The 23,790-nt window shown below is 43.6% G+C and overlaps 1 long non-coding RNA gene across 3 annotated transcripts in view; it reads right to left on the bottom strand.

Annotated features, from left to right (window-relative positions):
• LOC127037872 (uncharacterized) overlaps nt 1-23,790 on the bottom strand; it is a 113,169-nt gene that overhangs the window by 54,098 nt on the left and 35,281 nt on the right. The window contains exons 1-2 of one of the 3 annotated variants that reach the window (XR_007770495.1): nt 18,322-18,343; nt 17,104-17,197 (exon numbers count right to left, since the gene is read on the bottom strand). The exons of 1 other annotated variant lie outside the window; for it this stretch is intronic. This is a non-coding gene — a long non-coding RNA (uncharacterized LOC127037872). Of the gene's footprint in view, nt 1-17,103; nt 17,198-18,321; nt 18,344-23,790 lie in introns of those variants that run through there. One more of the 3 variants, XR_007770494.1, reaches the window with a different exon arrangement.

Raw genomic sequence — 23,790 nt, 5'->3', positions numbered from 1 at the left:
TGATTCCTAATGAAAGTAAACATGAATTCCTGTCTCAAATGCCTAAGCACCTCTGAAAATTGAAGTATTTACTTCTAAACCGTGAATGCGTCAGTGAAACCCCTTTACCATGCTAAGAATCACAAAGTCATGTGCAAGATTCAGTCCTAAACGAAACCATCACTAACACGACATCGCAATAGCTCTAGAGAGATTGAGACAAATGGGACTTAACCCAGTCACAGAAGAGGATAAGTCAAGAGAAGTTGTTAACGAACCGGCAGTTGCTAGCGCTTTTATACACTTTCTTAGCCTGCCTGGAGAATACAAGACCCCTTTTGCTTAAGGTCCTAATTATTTACAAAACATATTATGCTGTACAAGTCACTCCTTCAATGGATATTATTTGTTTTCAGGATTATTACCATGTGTTTTCAAGCTCACATGGTCTGACATGCACAAGACAACCTATAGGTTTTCTTCATCTGAAAAGCTTTATGGGACACATTCATTCCTGGCATAATTCCAGTGACTCAGATTGTCACAAAAGGTTGTCAGAGCTGTAACAGTTGCAAAATCTCCATTAGATAGAGGACTCCCCTTTGGTCCTAGTAAAGCATGTTGGCAGGTGTAGGTGGCATTGCACAATTCTTCCTGCAAGTCGTAGGAGGGAGCGAGCACTGCTTTGGATATGAAAAACCTTAATGAGTGTTTGTGATGCGCTTTGATACCTGGAGCCCTGAGGAAATAGAGCATTCTCCATGTGTTATCATGCCTGTTTTTTACGCAGTGAAGGTAGGTCGTGAAGGTCAAACAGAGGGAAAATTGCAGAGTCCGAAATTAAAGCCAGTTGTCTTGACAACACGTGCTACATATTTACCATTGATCCTGAACTTTCTGAACCCTTCACATTTTTGGCTTTCAAATAGGTCCCTAAGAAGAGATGTTATTGTAGCCATGTTGGTCCCAGCATACGAGAGAGTCAAGGTGAGTGATGCAATATATCGTTTATGGGAGCAGCTTCTGCTGGGGGCAGAGACAAGCTTTCGAGCTCACACAGAGCTCTTCTTCAAATGTGAGAAATGTTCTCAGAGTGTCACAGCTAAATGGAAGGTGGAATAGATTGTTTAGAATAAATAGTTAACATCTGTGTCAAGGAACCTTTGAAAGCGAACAGGCCAGATAACAGCTCTCTAGTCATCGGGAGGAGAGCAGAGGGGGAAAAAGCTGGGAGGGAGTGCCATTACTGGGTTATACATTGTTGTAATAAGTCATATATTCAGTGTCTCTATTCAGGCCATGATTTTAAGTGTCCAGCACGGTTATCACTTTAAGCTCAGAGACTCATCTTTTCAAGGTGTTGTGCAGATTTCCTTCGAAGATGACAACTGAGTGGTTACATACGGAGTGTTCCCATTGTGAAAACTGTTCACACACAAACGATATGATTTTTTTGTCTTTTACCATTTTTCTGTGTGAGTTCATTGGATGATGATGTATTACAAAAATCTGTAACCCAATAAATGATATTAGTTCACCCACTTTGTCTAAGTACAGAGGAATTCATAGGGAGAGTCAATTATGATTATTTTGTTTTGTTTTGTTTTGTTGGGTGAGTGCCTGGAGGAATCATCTTCCAACTTAAGCAGAAACAATGACCTATTAGAAAACGTTCTGATTTACTTTGCCTTCTTCATACATGAAGAAAATAATTGGCCGAGAAGAGCTAGTGTGCAATTTTAAAGTTTCTCCGTGGGTAGTGTACAATTGCAATTCTGAAGATATAATTAAGAGATGTACCGTGAAATTTCTTCTTTCAGGTTACTGTTCTGTAAATCCCCACTACTAACCCAGTATCACAAAAGAAAAGAAATGCAGAGAAAAGAAGAAAGACCAAACCATAACTTGTTACGCTCTCCTGATATTAGTCCTTATCAATAGTCTACTGAAAACCACCATGAGAAAGTGTTTCTATCAGAATTGTCAAACCAGCCAAAAAAAACCCCCGAGAAATTGGGCTTGTTTTGGCTTAATTGTCTTGTGAGTTGCTTGTTGGCTAGTTTTTGTCTTGCAGCATGTTACTTGTTGTAGCTTGTATCTTCTTTTTTTTATCAGCTCCTAGGAAGCAGGGGATGGTTGGGGTCAAGCAGGGACAAGAGGCAAGCAGGGGCAATGTCGGGAATGAGTCGGGGTGCACAGCAGGCCCACCAAAGTCCCAGACTGCATGCCAGTGGGGATCTAGTAACATAGAGTGTTAGAACTCTTAGGGACTGGCTTGTTTTGACCTTTTTTTGAAATGAGATTAGCTAGATTTTTGACTTATTTGAAAGTTCAGGTGCTTATTTACCATGTGAATATTGGCAACTGTGGTTTCTATGGTAGCCTTTGATTTTATTTAAAGTGATTTTTGTAATGTGCTATTGCACCACTGTGAGTTCGGCTCTGGTGGCTACAGTTTCAAGCATAACAGAGTGAAAGTTGTATATTAGGACACCAAAGAAACTTCATGGTAATAACAAAACTCTTGACTAATGTTGTCCAGTAATACAGTCTAAGAACATTCAAGCCAGAGAGTAGCATGTGGCGTGAGAAATGGGAGTACGTGTTTTTAGTTCTATCTCTACAATTGACTCTCTGTGTGATCTTCAGCACACAGACCTCTGTTTATTTGCATAGAAAATAAGGATAATGACACTCTGTTGGATGTTAAGTGGTGTCCTTAGAACTCAGTATACCAAAGCACTTCACAAACAGCCATTAAAGTTCTATGTATGCAAATGTCTTATGATTACAATAATAACAGCTTATTCGTAGAAGATGCCCATGCTTTGAGTAAAAGGGTCATTTAAATATGTATTCCTATTTCTCTCATTTTTAGGCCTTAATGAGGTCATGATTTCCAGTCACATTTTGATTTTTATTCAAAGCAGCGATGAGGTTCGCTTTGACATAAAAATCCAATGTGTAGATTATGGGTCAAATCATAAGCTGCTGTAGATTGTTCCGGCTCCGTTGACTGCAAGGACATGTGAAAATCAAAGAAACGCTCTTCGACTTCCATGGCTGGAGGAAGCTCTTTTGGAGTGAATGTAACACTGTAGGTACTGATGCTGGAACACTTTCTGCAAGAGAAGGATCAAGAAACTTGACCACCAGCGGGTGAGATTCTGCCTTAACCTAAACTCATTCCACAGATGTCTCGTGTTTGGTCAATGCCTTTTCTTCATCTCCTGCCCTCAACTAGAGCTCTCTTAGCTGCACTGTCAATAAGTGCTCACCTCTCTTAGCTGCTCACGGAGGGAGATGTGGTTGCTGAGGCAATATAGGTTCAAGGTTGTATCTCCAAGATTTTATAAAACAATATGCCACTGACCCTAACCACAAACAGTGAGCAGCCCTTCTATAAATAGCACTATGTGCTTCTGCCATGATGGTCACCTTAATCTTACATCATGAGGGACATAACTAGAGCTGTATTTCTAATCCTGGATGACGAACTTCACCCCAGTGCATAAGGTTAGTGCAAAAGTCTATGTCAACTTAAGTCTCTGGTAAGAGCTATTTTGGAAGGCTGAAGGGAGTCTGAAGTGGTTTTTAGGCCTTGACCTGGGTGAGTCTGATTTCAAACAATCTCTTGATAACTATGGAAGTGTCAGATTGATAATGTTTCCAATTCAGGCCTGAATCTTGTATGTTGACTCTGTGATTCTCAGCAATTGTGAGGAGTTTTTTCATAACTTTGCGTAGTTGTTAAGTAGAAGGCATTATCAGATTCAAGCTTTAGAAGTTAAGGGTGGGATTTGCAGAGCCACCTATATGTTTCCGACACTGAGTTGCTATGACTCCTCATTGGAGATAGGAAATTGGAATCCCTTTGGTAGGTCTGAATAATCTCATAGTGCAGCTTTCATTGGGCCATTTTGGGAAGAAACTCCTCTACTTTCTTCCATAAAAGGCCATCTCAGTGCTCTACTTCATTTGGAAGTGGCTAGTACTCAAACGTAACAACGGATTCAACAGATCACCGGCCCGATCTAGTTTGACAGTTTCTATGTTCTTATGTGTGCAGGTAGCAATGTTAGATGCAGATCTTAGGCTGGGGTAAATTATCATAGCTCCATTGATGTCAGTGTAACTGAGCCGGTTTAATCCATCTCACAATCTGGTTCTTAGTATTTTGTACAGAAAAAAGAATATTGATTTGCCATTCATTCATTGGTAGATATTTCTGACTCACAAGTTGTTTAAGGAGAGAAGTGGTCAGACTGTTGAGGCAAAATCCACGCAAGGAAACTGAGATTGTGAGCTTTGTCCCTGCCATACTTTGTATAAACATTTTGTAAAAGGAAATAAATATCTCATTCATGCAAGGTAGAAATGGTCTATACCATACGTTTAATCTACGGACAGTACATTTCAGAGAGAGTGGATTGAGAGAGAATCAAGGGGTTGATTGAGAGGGAGGTTAAGAGTAAGTGGAAGAAGAGGATTAGGAGAAGGAAAACTCGAAGGCAACACGTAGCCAGCAACTGGGGATCTACGTCAGGGGTCAGACACCTCTTAGATGTGGTGTGACAAGTCTTCATTTATTGGCAGTAATTTAAGGTTTTGCGTGCCAGTAATTCATTTTACAGTTACAGGTGGATGAAGCCCAGACTGCAGCGGGCTGAGTTGCTCAGCCTGCAGCTGGTCTTGGGTTCCATCCACCGATCCCCAGCAGCTGGGGTCCCGGAAGATGGCCCCGCTCAGCCCGCTGCCGGCCAGGGGTTCCATCCATCCAGGCCGGCAGTGTGCTGAGCAGGGCCGGCACCGTGGACACCAGACCAGCAGCAGTGTGCCACAGCAAATCAGATCGCTTGCCACTTTTGGCACGCATGCCATAAGTTGCCGACTGCTGATCTACGTCATCATTTCCCTGCACTGTCTCTAGCTCTCTCTCTAGGGCCTCCAATGCCATAGTAACTGAGTTGTGACCCATTTGTTCCACTGATCCCCATGCATTATATTGATTCTATTCCCTGCTCTGTTTTTCTGGTTTACTGCCAACACAGAAAGATGACTTTTGACGAAAACTTTAGTGATGAATTGTTTTATAAGCCCTACCATTATGGGGGCTGGTGTGGTAATGGTTTACGGCTACTGTAGGCCATGGGCCTACCAAAGGCCATACAGGTGTTCTTGGGGCTATCCCAAAGGTTGTTGGTACCCTTATCCTTGCCATTGGGGCTGGGGTACTGCTATGGAAAGGGTTGGCCATGTTTTGCCCAGGAGGAATAGACTCTTAAAATAGTTGGAAACAGGATTGATTGTCAAACTCTACAGCTGTATTGAGAAACGAGAAACTTCTCTGAAATGCATCACCTGGAGCCAATGATTCCTTGTAGATCTTCTTGAAAACCCTTGAAATATATCCTCTCTACGTTGTGCTCTTTCTGTCTCTTGCAGTGTGCTCCTCTTCTTACTCCATTAAAGTCATTCTGCAACATAATACCAGCCTCCTGCTTTTCCTTTCTGCTCCATCCCTTATTTACCAAACACCGTGGCCCAAGTTCACAGAACTGCATAGTGAACTCCTACTGAAATCACTGTGAGCTTGGCACCTGAGACCAGGTCTGCACTACAAGTTAACTTGATTTAAGTTACATTGACATACTGCCGCTGGTGTAAATATAGTGCTGTTGCACTTCCAGTCTCTGTTCCTTGTATCAGAAGAGCACATCCACAGTAGCAGCTCTTGCATTGGCACAGAGAACAGTGCACAATGGCTATCCCACTGTTTATTTTGGGGTGTTTGGAGAGAAGATTTCAATGCCTCGTCGGGGAGCCTAGGCGTTACATGATGCAGGTTCGTTTCATGGGCATCCTACTAGGTTTGCAGCCATTTTTCAACCACCCTGGTAACCTGCGAGCCAACCATGTGTGTCAGAAAGCATGGGGCCTGCACTGCTCTGCAGTATTGTGCTATCTGTTATGAACACAATGGTATAAGAGGAGCTCAAGAGGAAGGCCATGCCCTCACCCCCTCCTTATAGGAAGCGACATATCTGTGGAGCCTCACCCAAACTAACTCTGTGCCTCCTGCTATGCCTGCTGTGCCTGCCACAGCTGTTTTATTTTTAGTCTGCACTCCTGCGTTTCAATGTCACAGCCCTTTTCATCCATGCTCTGAGTTACTTTATTTATCTCTGAAAAATACTGAAAGCAAAGTCAATAGATGCAAGACTATTTCTATCACGCACACATTGGATTTTTGTTCCCTTTTACAAATGGTTTGTACAAAGGATGGCAGGGGTAAGTTTGCTAATGTAAATTTCCTTGAGAGGATGTAACCTCAGCATAAAAACCACTTTACTTGTGAATGACAGACTGGCACTTTGCCTTCTAAAGCTTCTGAGCCAGCAATATTCGCTAATAAATGAATGGAAAACCATGCTCTTAAGTGTCCCTCGCCTCTCCTTGCCAGATGTTAGAAGTGGATGATGGGGCGGATCCCTTCATGATTGCCTGTTCTATTCACTCCCTCTGAAGCACCTGGCATTGGTTCCTGTTGGAGGATAGACGAACCGTTGGTTCGCCCAGTATGGCCGTTCTAATACTAAGAGCCAGATCACGAGGCGGTAGATAGGGGCAAAGTTCAACTGAGTTCAAGGGTCCAGGCTAACTTATCCTAGCTGTCAATCCTGCGTCTGACATTGCTACTAGCGCAGGTAGGAACATAGAAATTTCCAGACTGGATCAGACCAGAGCTTCTTCTAATTGATTCTCCTGTCTGAAATCTTGCCAAGTACCTTCTGCTACAGAATACAGAAGAAGACAGAAGTGGACATATTATGACAAAAACTGCGGAAGTTTCATCCTAACTCCCCTATCCTGAAAGCTGAATGTGAAATTGTTCAAAGCTATCTATGGGATTTAAACGCCTAATTCTTAATGAAAATCAACAGGAACTTCTGTCCCAAATGCCTCGGCACCTCTGAGAAATTGCAGCTTCAAGGCTTGCTGAATCAAGTATAAAAAGTAAAAAAAATTGCTTGAGATGTGGCCTCTAATTGCTTCAGCCAACACCCTCTTTCAGTACAAATCCAGCACTTCATGTAAGTTGCATATTAGGAAGCCAAAAATGTTATGTCAGTGGGTCTCAAACTTTTTTACTGGTGACCCCTTTCACATTGCAAGCCTCTGAGTGCAACCCCCCTAATCAATTAGACACCCTTTTAAATCTATTTAAAACTATTAAAAATGCTGCAGGCAAGCGGGGTTTGGGGTGGAGGTTGACAGCTCGCAACGCCCCTTTTAATAACATCACAACCCCCAGTTTGAGAACCCCTGCACTACATGATGTTGATAAAACTCTTTACTAATGTTGTCTTATAATTCAATCTAAGAATGTTTAACTCCGAGAGTAGCACGTGGCGTGAGAAATTGGACTATGTGGTTTCAGCTCTAGCTGTGCACTTGACTCCTTGTGTGACCTTCAGCACAATATAGACTCATAGACTCATAGAGTCTAATATATCTCTGTTTATTACTAATATATCTCTTTATTTACTAATATATCTCTGTTTATTTGCATAGAAAATAAGGAGGACTCTTGTTGGATGTTAAGTGGTGTCCTTAGAACTCAGGATACCAAAGCACTTCACAAACAGCCATTAAAGGTCTATATATGCAAATGTCATATGATTACAATAGCAATAGCTTGTTCATAGAAGATGTTTATGTTTTGAGTAATAGGTATGAAAGGGGTAGCCGTGTTAGTCTGGATCTGTAAAATCAGCAAAGAGTCGTGTGTGCACCTTATAGACTAACAGACGTATTAGAGCATGAGCTTTCGTGAGTGAATACTCACTTGGTCAGAGTAATAGGGTCACTTTAAACATGTATTTCAATTTCTCTCATTTCCAGGCCGTAATCAGGTCCTGATATCTAGCCTCAGAATTTGTCGCTTTTTTATTTTTATTAATTAGTTAGTACGTGTTTGCTTCTGTATAAAATTCCATTTTATCGATTAAGGGCCAGATCCTGTGTGGCTGTAAATTGTTACTGCTCTGTTGACTACAAGGACATCTGACAATCAAAGAAATTCTCTTCCCTTTCCATGGTTAGAAGAAGCTCTGTCTGGAGTGTGTGATGGATTGGATCACAGAAAACACCATGGGAACTGCCAACTGATGTGCCAAGACTACTTCTGCCCCTGCTTTCCTTCCCTGGCAGCTTGGGACTTCAGAGCCCTGCCTGGTTTGAGCCAGACCCGCCAGCCTGCTGCAAACCCAGACCCAGGTCTGAACCACGTCCCCTAACAGCTGTAGGCTTAATTGAAAGCAGCTTAAGAAGTGTTCCTGTCTTTGACACTCAGATGCCTAACTCCCAATGGGGTCCAAACTCCGAATAAATCCGTTTTACCTTGTATAAAGCTTATGCAGGGTAAACTCATAAATTGTTCAGTCTCTATAACACTGACAGAGAGATATGCAGAATTGTTTGCCCGCACCTCTCCACCCTCTGGAATTAATACACACTCTGGGTTTACTTATAAGTAAAAAAGTGATTTTATTAAATACAGAAAGTAGGACTTAAGTGGTTCAAGAAGTAACAGGCAGAAAGAAAGTGAATGACCAAGCAAAATAAATAAACACACAACGTCTATGCCTAATACAGTGAGAAAAACTGAATACAGGCAAATCCTCACCCTCAGAGGTGTTCCAGTAGCTTCCTTTTACAAGACTAGTCTCCTTCTAGTCTGGGTCAAGCAATCACTCACACCCCCTTGTAGTTACTGTCCTTGGTTCCAGTTTCTTTCAGGTATCCTTGGGGGCCAAGAGGCTTGGATTGGAGCTTTCCAGATCCATTTGTCCATTAAGTGTTTCTTGACTGGGCACTTAACTTGCAAATTCTCTTTCTAAAGAAGCTGACCAAATGCCTTACTAAGGCTATTTAAAATCAAACAAGTACAGCCAATATCCATTACTTCAAATACAACAATGGCACACGCAATACAATAGATGAATATATTCAGTAGACCATAACCTTTACAAGATATGTTACATGGCATATGTAGTATAAAACGTCTCCCAGTTATGTCATATATACATTCATAAGTATATTTCCATAAAGTCTTTTGGGCTAGCAAAGTCACAGAGTGGATGCAACAATTTTAGTATTGTAGCTAGAAGACTTATTTAAGGGAGGGATTTACAGAACCACATATGTGTTTCCAACACCATGATCCTATGATTCCTAACTGAAGACAGAAAATTTAATCCTTTGATAGATGTGAATTATCTCATAGCGCTGCTTTCACTGAGGTGTTTTGGAAGAAACTCCTCCACTTTCTTCTGTAAAGGGCCATTTCAGTGCTCTACTTCATTCAAAAGTGGCTGGTGCTTGTTACTGTGTGAGACACGAAAATGGATTCAGTGGCCCACCAGTCAGACCTAGTCTGACAGTTCCTATGTTCTTAATGTGGAAATAGCAATTTTAGATGTAGATCTTAGATTGGCGTAAGTTATCATAGCTCCACTGAAGTCAGTATAACTGAGCCAATTTAACCCAGCTCACAAACTGGTCCTTTGTAGTCTGTATTAAAAAAATAATATCATTTATAATTCATTCATTTTCAAGTATTGCTATCTCAAAAGTCTGATGAATGAAAAACACCTCAAAGAGACGTGGTCAGACTGGTGAGGCAAAATCCGCGGAAGGAAACTGACATTATGAACTTTGTCCCTGACCTACTTTGTATAAACATTTTGTAAAAGGGAATAAATATCTCATTCATGCAAGGTAGAAAATGGCCATTACCATATGTTTAATCTGCAGATGGCATTTTCAGAGGAAGGGATTGAGAGGAAATCAAAGGGATTGATTGAGAGGGAGGTTAAGAAGAAGTGGAAGAAGAGGACTAGGAGGAGGAATGGAGGCAACACGTAGCCAGGAACTGAGGATCTACATCATCATTTCCCTGCTCTCTCTCTCTCTCTCTCTCTCTCTAGGGCATCCAATACCATAGTAACTAAGCTTTCACCCATTTGTTTCATGGATCCCAGCGCATTATGTTGATTCTGTTCCCTGCTGTGTGTTTCAGGTTTACCTCCAACACAGAAAGATGACTTTCAATGAAAACGTTAGTAATGACTTGTATTATAAGCGGGCTGGGGTGGTTCCAGAGGTTCTGGCCACTTTAGGCCATGCTATTACCAAAGGCCATACAAGTGCTGTTGTGGCTCTTCCAAAGTTTAGTACCCTTCCCCTCGCCATTGGCGTTAGGGTTATGGCTATGGAAAGGGTTGTCTGTGTTTCCTCCAGGAAGAATAGACCCGGAATATGGAAAGACCAGCAAACGGGAAACAAGATACAGAGTGACGGGTGAGCTTATGGGCAATGGCTTTCAGAAATGCAGAGTGACCTCAACTGCCATGGGAGCTGGGAGTGCTGAGCATCTCAGCAAATCTGCCCCATATCTCTCTTTCCCAGATTACATTAACTGACTGTATTCCATCCTCTCTGCTTCTTCTAGAATAATCTATTCAAATCTGAATTTAAATTCCATGATGGCCCCTTTAGGTCACTCTGACACAGTAAATTAAACACAGGCCTTAAGATTGGGTGAAAAAAACATGTACGTTCACTTGAAGGCTTCTTACAAAGGAGTGCAAAAGCCATACGTGTTCTAGTCCTTTCATGAATATGTGTCATTTGTTTCTGGTTTCAACAGTATTAAAAAAGTTGTATACTGGATAAGCAGGTTACTTCCTGGCTTCAGTTGCTGCATTAAAAAATGAGGAACTTCTCCTATGAAAGGCATGAATTGGAGCCAATGATTCATTGCAGAACTTCTTGAAACTCTTGAAATATATCCTTTCTGCTTTGCAATCTGTGTACTCCTGTTCTTACTCCCATTAAAGTCGTTCTACATCATAATACCAGCCTCCTGCTTTTCCTTTCTGCTCCATCCCTTATTTACCAATCTCTGTGGCCCAAGTTCACAACGTTTCTTAAGCACCTAATTCTGACTGAAATCACTGTGAGCTTGGCACCTAAGGCCAGGTCTGCACTACAAAGTGAAGTCAACTCAAGTTACAGTCACATACTGCCACCGTGGTAAATATACTGCTGTTGCATTTCCACACTCTGCTCTTTGTGTCGGCAGAGCATATCCAGGGCCGGTGCCACCGTTTAGGCGACCTAGGTGTTCGCCTAGAGAGCTGGCATTTGGGGGGGGCGCCATTTTCTTCGGCAGTGACCGCGGCGGCCGGATCTTCGGCCGCCCCGGTCACCGCCGGCATTTATGCAGAGGGAGCTGGGGCAAGGGAGTGCAGGGAGGGCCGCCTGCAGCAAGAGCTACACCTCTTGTCAAGGTGGTTTTATTATGCTGGCGTAGCAGGCAAGCTGAAGCAGCAGGAGAAGCCTTGCAATGTGTACAGCTCTATTCTTAGGGGGTCGAAGTAGTGTAGACATGGCCGGAATATCTTTGTGACTCTGGGCCTGTGTGTAAACATTCGCTTCGGAGCGACAGAACCTGTGCACTGCTTAAGTTCCACTTGAGTCCTGTAGTGAGAAGAGAATGAGGTCTCACAAAATTCAGAAAATTGTAAGACAGGCATTACCCAGTGCTTTGCCTCTTTGTATGACCTAATCCAAATAGGGTGTTGGCTCTTCTTCGTTTAGATCTTTTCAGTCACCATTCAGTGCTTACCAACATACAATTGGTTTGTTCCTCATGGGAAAGGCCCTGTTCTACTGATACTCTTATTTGCTCCCATACTCCTGAGGTTAGAGAGCTGTCTGGTGTCTTGACAAGAGTTATTCCTAAATCCAAAAGTTGTTTAATTCATAACGTTTCTGATTGTTAGTGCCTGTGTTAGTGCTGCAGCTTTAAGCAGCTTTTTGCCCTGGCCTCCATGTCCATGAAACGAGCACACAGTTTCAAGCGAGGAACATTTCCTGTAAGTTACCGTTGGTGCTAGGCAAATTTTGTGGTCAGCTATTTCCAGGAACCGCCCCCCGCCCCGAGGGTGGTAACGAGGCACCTGCAAGTCTCCTAATTAGGAGAAACCTAGCCAAAAAATTGAACACGTCATTACCTTTATAAATTGCCCAGCGTGTATAGAGTGGACAGGGAGAAAACGAAAAAAGCTGGACCTTGTAACCGAGCCTGATCAACTCGAGGTCTCCCTCGGCCACGTCTTTTAAGGAGCCTACCCGATTACCGGTGATGATGAAACTTTCGTGGTTTATGTGTGTGAGTATGCCTGGGTGCTAATTTTGCTACTTTTGTTAGCTAACTGAGTCTGTATCGTGTTGTAAGCCGGAGTCTCACGGCAAGCTTTAGTTGTCTTATTGCATTTTGCTTTTATTTAGACGAGTAATTGCATTTATGCTTAATAATAGCACCAATAGCACCCTTACTAACCCCTGGAAGGACCTGAATAACTACTGGGACCTAAAAAGGTACCAGGGTCAGCTTCTGTTTGTAATTGCAGTATTTTTATTATTTGTTCTGGTATTATACTGTAAGCCCAAGCTGTAACTAGTATTGAGTTGTTCCTTATCCTCACCTGTGACCCATTCAATAAACCCTCAATTTTTTACCCCACGACTGGTTGTTTGCGTTATCGCCATTGCTACCTTCGGGGCACTTGTCACCCCTCCCAAGGGCATCCAGTGATCGAACCTCCGCCCTATCCCAACGCTCATTACCCGGTAGATAACGGGCACCTTGTGACCGTATCGGTGGAGCGAGGGGCGAGAGTAATCAGTAATCAACACTGATTTAAGTATCAGACATTTCAAGCAGGACTGAGTTGTGGCCTATGTAAAGTGGTGGGCCATCCTAAACCCCCGCTTGCATCCAGACGTACCCCCTGGGGAAGCCCCTCCCTCATCTTCCCCCAGTTAGGTGTCAGCCAATCCACCTGCAAAGTGCAGGGCAATGTAAAGACTAAACAAACTATTCCAAAGAAGTGTCTCTCCTTTACTGAAACCCCAGGGAAGGAGAGGATGTACTAATGTCCAGGGGCTGTTGGCCACGTCCTGACACTTAATGGGGGGTTGGTTGATGCTCTCCGAACGTGAAGTGGACGCAGAAAGGCTGAAGAGGAGCCGAGTCGGGATCTTGGGACTGACCAGTCCCCACGGTCAATGGGGCGAAGTTGGCACTCCAAGTCTGCCCTATTCACAGGCAGGACCATAGGGGAATGGTATTAGCAGACAGTGGCTGGGACACCTTCCCAAGTAATGCCAAGGGATCCTCCAGCATCAGCCTCTTGAGCATAGTTCCCCACAACCCTGTTGCCCACATTTAAGACCAGTCCTCCCAGCGTCATCCTTAGGGAATATAGCACCCTGGGAAAACTTGTATGTTGGTGTCCTTACTCCTGTGGCTCCCCCAGACCCTCACCCCTGAGATCGCCCTGGCTCTCGCTGTTCCCCTTGGCCTCCCACCTATCACCCCTGGACCCCACTGCTTTTCCCATCACCCAACCCATCATTCCTGGCCCCCACTGCCACCCCCCCAGTCCCCATCCCCCACATCATCTCTGGCTCCTGCTGCCTTCCCTGTCCCTCCCATTATCCCCAGCCTCCACTTCCTCCCCCACAACCCAACACCACCAGGCGCCAATACCTCCCCCAACCATTGCCCCGTCTCCCTGAACTCCTTTCTGCCCATCCCTTGCAGGCTAGTCGAGACTCGCACTCAAACAGACAAATAATTTTCCTTTCTGCTTTAATCCTCATATCACCAGAGCAGTGTGTGCAGTGAAGAGCACTTATTCTCACCGCAGCTGCTGGTGAAGAGGGACAGACTCAGCCGGCTTCCCCGCGCCCGCTCTGGCAGAGACTGTGCTGCCAGCCCGGTCTCGCATCCCTGTTCTGGGCACCACTTCGTGGAATACAGCAGGAGAGCTTCCGGCTGGGGCCTTTCCCATGCCCGTCCCTTCAGCCGCGCTCAGCACAACTCCCACCCGGTCTCTGGCAGAAATCTGGGGGCACATTTGCCACCTCTTAGACGATTGCTGCCTCCCTGAACGATGGGGGCCCAATCTAAAGTGGAGGAAACAAGACCACATCATGAATCTCCCCTTCCCAGCTCCCCGTTCCCCTGCCCACCCTACATCCAGCCCAGGTCCACCGCCCCAGGTTATGTACGGGAGCGGGGTTCTCTTCTTCTCTTCCTGCGCCTCCCCGCATTGCATCTGTCAACCACGCGGGGAGAGGGACTGAGCTGCTCATGCCTGAGAGAGACTGTGTGGGAGTTGACAGCAAACAACTCCCTGCTTCTGCTCAGTTGCTGGAAGGGGAAGGGAGCTCCCATTCCCTTGACCCCTGTCCCCATAGCAGGTCCCAGACAGAGAGAAGATGGCTGCTGTCCCAGCAGCGGGAGACAGGGGCTGAACAAGCAGGTGTCCCCACTTCCCGTCAGCATATTTCTGGCTCACTTGTCCCCTGTGCCCAGCAGCTGGGGTGGCAGCAGGAAACCCATGCCCAAGCCCTGCTGTGGGGTCAGGACCCAACTGATCCACAGGTTTCCCTCCCCATCTCCCAACAGCCGAACCCAGGGACCTACCACGGCCTCACAGCCAGATTCTCACAGGCCGAAGCGGCTCCGTCGCCCTTCCCGCCTGGCTGCCAGGGAAAGCGGCTTAATGTGCCAAGGGGAGGGAAGGCACAGGAAGAGGATGACAGAGTCCCTTTCTCTGCATGCCCCCTCCAAGCCAGTCTGGGAGGGGCACTTGACCAGGGCAACCCAGAGGATTCAGGGGGCTTGGGGCAAAGTAATTTCGGGAGTCCTTTCCATAAAAAAAGTTGCAGTACTATAGAATACTATATTTTGTGGGGCCCCTGTGGAGCCTGGGGCAAATTGCCCCACTTGCCCACCCCCTGGTGGCCCTGCACTTGACCCCTTCATCCTCTCCCTGCACATCATCTCTCATCATACTTCTGCCACACTGATTCTATCTTGACTACCAATAAAAAGTTCCTGGAGAAAGAGGCATTGACCATGACCCTCGAAAAAGAATATTTGCCCAGACGGTGGGCTGTGTTATACTCCCTGTTGGGACACCATTTGTTCTGATCACCGATAATGCATCTCTGAGCTGGCTCCAGAAAATGCAGGACTCAAAAGCCTGCCTCACTCATTGGTACTTAGGATTAACGCCGGTCCGCTTCTGGGTAGAACAGATGAAGACGTGATCATTCAATGAGTGCAACAATAGGCCCACTTGAGGAGGGAGCTATGACAAGGAGTGTGCTACCCTTCTTTGGGGTCAGCCTGGAGATCCCAAATGGAACAGCCTGAGTGCAATGAAGACGACTCCCTGCTCCGTGGTAGGGACTAGGCAAACAGCAAAAGGAAATTGAGCAAGGATGAGAAGACAAGAAGCAGAATAGTCTGTATGAGGTGATGATCTCCATCTAGCTCTGAAAGGTTTACCTAAGCAGGCACAGGAAGTTTGTGTCCAGTTTATTTTGCAGGATCCAAACCTGGATCAGTAGGCAATGGCCTTAGGTTTGTTACCCGTGTTTGGGCCCTGGGGCTCTTATGTAAAACTAATATGATTAGATTTAAGCACGCGCGCGCGCACACACACACACACACACACACACACACACACACACACACACACACACACACACACACACACACACCAATAGCTTTAGGATATCCCAAATAATGATCTAAAATCTGAGATGGTATCTAGTATTTAGCAGCAGGTCAGCAATGACTGGACACTTCCCCACTTGGGAGTATGGTGTCAGGATTAAGTCTCTTCAGAGAACTGCTCCAAAGTACACTCTGTTATCTAGTATTTTTATAACTAATTTTTACAAAACCTATAATTCATAGTGACCCCTACTGTGTCGTCACTTCTCCTAACTTCATCCAGTTGTCTATGAACAAAACTTTCCTAACAATCTTAGCCATAATAAGCTTCTCTCCCAGTCACCCAAACTCAAAGTCTCCATCCACTTTCAGTTTCAATTTCTGGATACTTTTCACCCCTCCTCCTATTCTGGTTAGCAGACACTACAAACAGACAGCCAGTGTTCCACCTCGCCTCCAAAAGCCATTCTCCAAACGAACCCTTAACTACATGATGTTCTTTTTGAGTAATTCATGGTGGCTGAATGCATACAATATGATTGCAATTAGCTTGATGAAATTCTGGGGGACCACACCACTCAATTCCGGAGTAACATTAGGCACCAAGTTAGCTGTGTGAATCTGGGCAACGGTGGCTGGTCAATAAGGAATGGAGCAGAAAGGAAACGCAGAAGGATATTATGATTCAGAAGCATTTTAATGTGATTTGGAAGACAAATGCAGAGAAAGCGACAGAAAGAAATCAGAATTACAATAATATCTCTAAGGTATCAAGGAAGGTCTCTAATGAATCATTAGTTCCAAGGTGATGCATTTCACACCAGATGTTCTTCGTTCTTCGTCACAGTTGTAGATTTTCCCAATCAAGTTCTCTTTGCAACCATCTTAAGGTATTAGTTCCATCACAGTCAGAATGAAATGAGACAAAGCACAACTAAAGCCAAGGATGAAACTACTTCTCCAGTAAACAACATATAAAACGAAGTTGAAAGCAGAAACAAATGGCACATATGCATGAAAGGACTAGAACAGGTAGGGCTTGATTCTCATTGACACTAAGACCTCTTCTGACAGCGTTATAAGGAGCCTGCTTCAGTTACTGTGTAAGCATAATGTAAAGGGGCCTTCATGAAACTGAGATTCACTCTCAAACAGAGTATTCTAGAAGAAGCAGAGCGTATAGAAGACAGTAGAGGAAACAGTCATCGAATGTAACCTAGGCAATATAGATATGGGGCAGATTTACTGAGATGCTGAGCACTCACAGCTCCCATGGGAGTTGGGGTCACTCTGCATTTCTCAGACCCATTGCCCATAACTCATCTGTGAATCTTGCTTAACGTTTTCTGGTCTTTCCACGTTCTGGCTCTATTCCTCCTCGGCGAAACACGGCCAACCCTTTCCATAGCCGTACCCCCAGCCCCAAGGCCTAGTATAAGGGTACCAAGAATGTTTGGGATAGCCCCAACCACACCCGTATGGCCTTTGGTAGTACCATGGCCTCCAGTAGCCATGACCTCTACCATACCAGCCCTTGTAATGTTGGGGCTTATAATACAATTCATCACTAAAGTTTTCGTCGAAAATCATCTTTCAGTGTTGGAGGTAAATCTGAAACACACAGGAGGGAAAAGAGTCAACATCATGCACTAGGGTAGTAGAGTAAAAGGTTCAATGCTCAGGGAAATTATGACCCAGACCCTCCGTTCCTTAATACATGGTTGCCTCTTATTTCCTCCTCCTAGCCTCCTTCTTCCGCTCACTCTTAACCTCCCTCTTAGCCAGCCCCTTTGATTCCCTCTCAATCCTTCCTCTAAAAAATATTGACAGCAAAATAAATATCTTCTATGGACTATTTCTATCATGCACAAAGGATTTTTTCTCCCTTTTACAAATGATTTGTACAAAGGATGGCAGGGACCAGTTTGCCAATGTTAATTTCCTTGACAGGGTTTAACCTCAGCATGAAAACCCCTTTTCTTCTGAATGACAGACTGGCAGTTTGGCATCTAAAGCTTCTGAGCCAGCAATACTTGCTAATAAATGAATGGAAAATATCTTAAATATCCCCAGTCTTTGTTTCCACATGCTGGAAATGGGTGACGGGATGGATCACTTCAGGATTACATGTTCAGTTCCTTCCCTCTCAAGCACCTGGCTTTGGAGACTGTTGGGAGACAGGACACTGGGCTAGATGGACCATTGGTCTAACCCAGTATGGCCATTCTTATGTTCTAAAATACTTTCTTCAAAACAAAACATTAAGAGCCAGACGCTGAGTGGGTAGATATGGGCACTGTTCAACTGAGATCAAGGGTCTAGGCTAACTTCCCTAGCTTTGGATCTGAATCTAACATTGCTACTAGAGCAGGTAGGAAAATAGCGGTAGCCATACTGGATCAGATCAGACCTCCTTCTAATTGATTGTTCTGTCTGAAATCTTGCCGAGTACCCATCCTAACTCCTCTAACTTAAAAGCTGACTATGAAATTATTGAAAGCTACTGATGGGATTCAAATACCTAATTCCTAATGAAAGTAAACATGAATTCCTGTCTCAAATGCCTAAGCACCTCTGAAAATTGAAGCATTTACTTCTAAACCATGAATGCATCAGTGAAACCCCTTTACCGTGCTAATAATCACAAAGTCATGTTCAAGATTCAGTCCTAAATGAAACCATCACTAACACGACATCGCAATAGCTCTAGAGAGATTGTGACAAATGGGACTTACCCCAGTCGCTGAAGAGGATAAGTCAAGAGAAGTTGTTAATGAACCGGCAGTTGCAAGTGCTTTTATACACTTTCTTAGCCTGCCTGGAGAATACAAGACACCCTTTTGCTTAAGGTGCTAATTATTTACAAAACATATTATGCTGACAAGTCACTCCTTCAATGGATATTATTTGTTTTCAGGATTATTACCATGTGTTTTCAAGCTCACATGGTCTGACATGCACAAGACAACCTATAGATTTCCTTCATCTGAAAAGCTTTATGGGACACATTCATTCCTGGCATAATTCCAGTGACTCAGATTGTCGCAAAAGATTGTCAGAGGTGTAACAGTTGCAAAATCTGCCATTAGATAGAGGACTCGCCTCTGGTCCTAGTAAAGCATGTTGGCAGGTGTAGGTGGCATTGCCCAATTCTTCCTGCAAGTCTTAGGAGGGAGGGAGCATTCTGCAGAGGCTGAACAGCCTAAGTGTTTTGATCTAATGCCCATTGAAGTTAATGGGAGTCATTACTCTGGGTAGGTTTTTTCTCAGGCTCTATGATTTGAAATTTGGCCCTGGAAGAAGGACGTATAAGGTCTCTGAGCCATTTAAGTCCCACTTCAGCTTCTAAAAGAGGTGTTAACAGGGACCTAAAAAATGAATAGGCCTTTGTGCTGGAGATCTGCTAAGAGGTGAATTTCCCCCTTTGGTAATTAGAAATTCAGTTCCTAATCCACTTATTTATGTCACCAGTGTTGTGAGATCGGGGTGACCATCGTGGCAGAAGTTCACTGTGCTGCCTCCGACCGGGTTTTTCTTTCATGGAGGTGAGGGGTCGTGGTAGGTGAAAGGAAGCAGGACCATCTTATACAAAGGTTTTGAGATAAACTGTGGAACATTTGCGGCTATGCTAATGTGTCTCCGTCCAATAATAGCCAAGACTATTGTGATTTGAGAAGAAAATAGAATTGATAAAGCCCCAGATGAAATAAAGGAAATAGAGCGATCTGGCTTTCTTGGCCAAGGCCATTGGATACATTCAGAAAAATTGATAAACTGACCAGATTTTGGACATGCTGCAAGACCATTCACTTGCAGGAATCTTGTCTGCTATTATGAGAAAGATGTTGAAGTTTAACATCACTTCACGGAATGTTTCCCCTCACCAGGCAAGGGGGAAGAATCTAATGTTGATTGAGAAGCACTGAACATCTTTGAATTCTATAGAGCTATGCTGACTTATGGTGCTTGATCTCCTGCCCTTAAATTTGAAAAAGGAATTTGTATAATAAAAAGAAATGCAAAGCTTCTTTTTCATGGCAATCAAATAGTCCCAAATTCTGAGCTACAAATCGTGATCTCATTAAGGGAATTACATGGTCACCTTGACATCCTTTTTTTTTAAAGTGAGTCTATTACTCAATAGAAGGGCGTCTTCCAGTATCAAATCATAATACCATAACAATCCACTGCTTTGGATATGAAAAACCTTAATGAGTGTTTGTGATGCGCTTTGATACCTGGAGCCCTGAGGAATAGAGCATTCTCCATGTGTTATCATGCCTGTTTTTTATGCAGTGAACCAGAGGGCAGATTAAAATGAAGGTCAGATAGAGGGCAAATAAAACCCAGTTTTCTTGACAACACATGCTACATATTTACCATTGATCCTGAACCTTCCTGGACCCTTCACATTTTTGGCTTCTAAATAGGTCACTAAGAAGAGATGTTGTTGTAGCCATGTTGGTCCCAGCGTATGAGTGAGACAAAGTGAGTGAGGCAATATATCGTTTATGGGAGCAGCTTCTGCTGGGGGCAGAGACAAGCTTTCAAGCTGACACAGAGCTCTTCTTCAAATGTGGGAAATGTCCTCAGAGTGTCACAGCTAAATGGAAGGTGGAATAGATTGTTTAGAATAAATAGTTAACATCTGTTTCAAGGAACCTTTCAAAGAGAACAGACCAGATAACAGCTCTCCAGTCATAGGGAGAAGAGCAGAGGGGGAAAAAGCTGGGAGGGAGTGCCATTACTGGATTATACATTGTTGTAATAAGTCATATATCCAGTGTCTCTATTCAGGCCATGATTTTAAGTGTCCAGCACGATTATCACTTTAAGCTCAGAGACTCATCTTTTCAAGGTGTTGTGCAGATTTCCTTTGAAGATGACAACTGAGAGGTCACATACGGAGTTTTCGAATGTGATTACTGTTCACACACAAACGATATGATTTTTTTGTCTTTTACCATTTTCCTGTGTGAGTTCATTGGAGGAAGAAGTATTACAAAAATCTGTATCCCAATAAATGATATTAGTTCACCCACCTTCTCTAAGTACAGAGTAATTCATAGGGAGAATCAATCATGATTAGTGTGTTTTGTTTTGTTGGGTGGGTGCCTGGAGGAATCATCTTCCAACTTAAGCAGAAACAATGACCTTTTAGATAACATTCTGATCCACTTTGCCTTCTTCGTACATGAAGAAAATAATTGGCCGAGAGAACAGCTAGTGTGCAATTTTAAAGTTTCTCCATGGGTAGTGTACAATTGCAATTCTGAAGATACGATTAAGAGATGTACTGTGAAATTTCTTCTTTTCAGGTTGCTGTTCTGTAAATTCTCACTACTGACCCAATATTAAGGAAAGAAAGGAAATGCAGAGACAAGAAGAAAGACCAAACCATAACTTGTTACGCTCTTCTGATATTAGTCCTTATCAAGAGTCTACTGAAAACCACCATGAGAAAGTGTTTCTATCAGACATGTCAAACCCGCCTAACCCCCCCCCCCCAGAGGAATTGGGCTTGTTTTGGCTTAATTGGCTTGTGAGTTGTTTGTTGGCTAGTTTTTGTCCTGCAGCATGTTACTTGTTGTAGCTTGTAGCTTCTTTTTTTTATCAGCTCCTGGGAAGCAGGGGATGGGTGGGGATGAAGCAGGAAAAAGAGGCAAGCAAGGGCAATGTCGGGAATGAGTCGAGGTGCACAGCAGGCCCACCAGAGTCCCAGACTGCATGCCAGTGGGGATCTAGTAACATAGAGCGTTAGGGTTCTTAGAGATTGGCTTGTTTTGGCCTTTTTTGAAATGGGATAGGCTAGAATTTTGGCTTATTTGAAAGTTCAGGTGCTTATTTACCACGTGAATATTGGCAACTGTGGTTTCTATTGTAGCCTCTTATTTTATTTAAAGTGATTTTTGTAATGTGCTATTATACCACCGTGGGTTTGGCTCTGGTGGCTACAGTTTCAAGCATAACAGAGTGAAAGTCACCTCTGTTACTTGCTTCACAGTTAGAGTCTCTAGGAAAACACAAAGACCAAGGCCTGGTATACACTGTGGGGGGGATCGATCTAAGATACGCAACTTCAGCTACGAGAATAGCGTAGCTTAAATTGACATATCTTAGATCGACTTACCTCTCATCCTCACAGTGCGGGATCGACAGCCGTGACTCCCTCATCGACTCCGCTTCCGCCTCTCGCCCTGGAGGAGTTCTGGAGTCGACGGGAAGCACGTTTGGGGATTGATTTATCATGTCTAAATGAGAGGTGATAGATTGCTTCCCGATAGATCGATCGCTAGCCACCGATCGGGCGGGTAGTGTGGACATTCCCCAAGGGTAGTGACCGCACAGACATTTACCAGTACAAAGTCTAGTCTATTTTATAAGGTTTATTAAAGTTACAATTGAAGTTATGATTACCCAAACATATAGAAATTCTATGCAGACCTATGCGCAAGTTACAACTATAGTTATACTCACATCCTTAACAATAGTGTTAGGGTCTGATGGGTCTTTCATGGCTTGATCATGAGTAAATGGATGGTTCCAGCTGGAGTCTCCCATAGGGAGCTCAATTTTCCTGTTCTGGGCATTCCCTTTTTATAATGTGATTCTGTCTATACCTACATTCTGCATGACCATAAAAGCATCAACCTCCTTTCTCTTATTGGTCTATGTCCCCTGGAAACCTAAGGGACCCCACTTTTCTATAGGCTGTGTAAGTTCCCTTTATCCTCATTAGCTCTGATGCACAACTTGTATCCCGTGGTACAAGAGACATGTCTGAGACAGATGTGCCATTAAACTATTTTTAGGATCTAATATTAATCTTCTGTGTAATTTTTCACAATATTGCCAGTTGGTACCACTTTTCCCGTAATATTAGGGCATTGGGTTATTTCTCGGGCATTGGCTTATGTCATCATTTCATGTCTCCAATGCTTAAAGTAAGTAAGCTAAAGTCTTACAGGCCTCAACCTATGGGTTCCTGCATTTCAGCTTCTCTTCCTCATGTCTAATACTTGATTTCTCTAAATATTGATCAATCTTATACTTTTATAAACCTACAGGTTAACTCTAATTAACATAGAATGAATATATGTAATATAACATATTGATTAATCCTAACATCACACAACAAATGGACAATAAAGTGAAATCATTGGCTACACTATAGAAATAGAGAGTAACACACTGCACTGGCACAATTCATAAGCCCATACTCAGGAAATGTCTACAGAACAGGTGAAGGGTCCACAGTGCTGTCGGACAGGGGTTCTCAAACTGGGGGTCAGGATGTCTCAGGGGGTCGCGAGGCTATTCCATGGGGAGGAGTGAGATGTCAGCCTCCATCCCAAACCGCGCTTAGCCACCAGCACTTATAAGGGTGTTAAATATAGAAACAAGCGCTTTTAATTGATTAGGAGTGTTGCACTCAGATGCTTGCTATGTTAAAGAGGTCACCATTGAATAGTTTGAGAACTACTGCAGAGGTGGAGAAATGTTGGGAGGAAAACAAGGCTGGAGTTAAGATTTTGCTTGAGAATAAGAGCAGGATTTTTCGCAGGAATAAACATAAGTTTCTTATCCCTCAGTATTTAATAAATGAATTAGAATTTGAAGTTCATAATCCTAAACCACCAATTCAGTTGTTTATGCTTAGATCGGAAGAGAATTTACCAAGAAACTCGTCAAACAAAACAAGAAGACTGAGTTTCTGTAATCATTACTTGTGTAAGCGGTAATGATTACACTTAACTTGTGCCAGGGCTGACCCTCGGCACCTCTGGGCTGGGCAGTTCATCGCCCAGCACCTCCAGGTTTACTGCATCAGGCGCAAAAGTAAACATTTGCTTGGGACTTGGCATCTAATTGCTTGAGCTCCAGCACCCTCTTTCATTACAATATAAGCACTTCATGTAAGTTGTATATTAGGAAACCAAAGAAACTTCATGGCAATAACAAAACTCTTGACTAATGTTGTCCAGTAATACAGTCTAAGAACGTTCAAGCCAGAGAGTATCATCTGGCGTGAGAAATGGGAGTACGTGCTTTTAGTTCTATCTCTACAATTGACTTTCTGTGTGACCTTCAGCACAACAGACCTCTGTTTATTTGCATAGAAAATAAGGATAATAACACCCTTGTTGGATGTTAAGTGGTGTCCTTAGAACTCAGGATACCAAAGCACTTCACAAACAGCCATT

The sequence above is a fragment of the Gopherus flavomarginatus genome, chromosome 20 (assembly GCF_025201925.1).
Source record: "Gopherus flavomarginatus isolate rGopFla2 chromosome 20, rGopFla2.mat.asm, whole genome shotgun sequence".
NCBI classification, from domain to species: Eukaryota; Metazoa; Chordata; order Testudines; family Testudinidae; genus Gopherus; species Gopherus flavomarginatus.
This window is presented reverse-complemented; position numbering and strand designations above follow the sequence as displayed.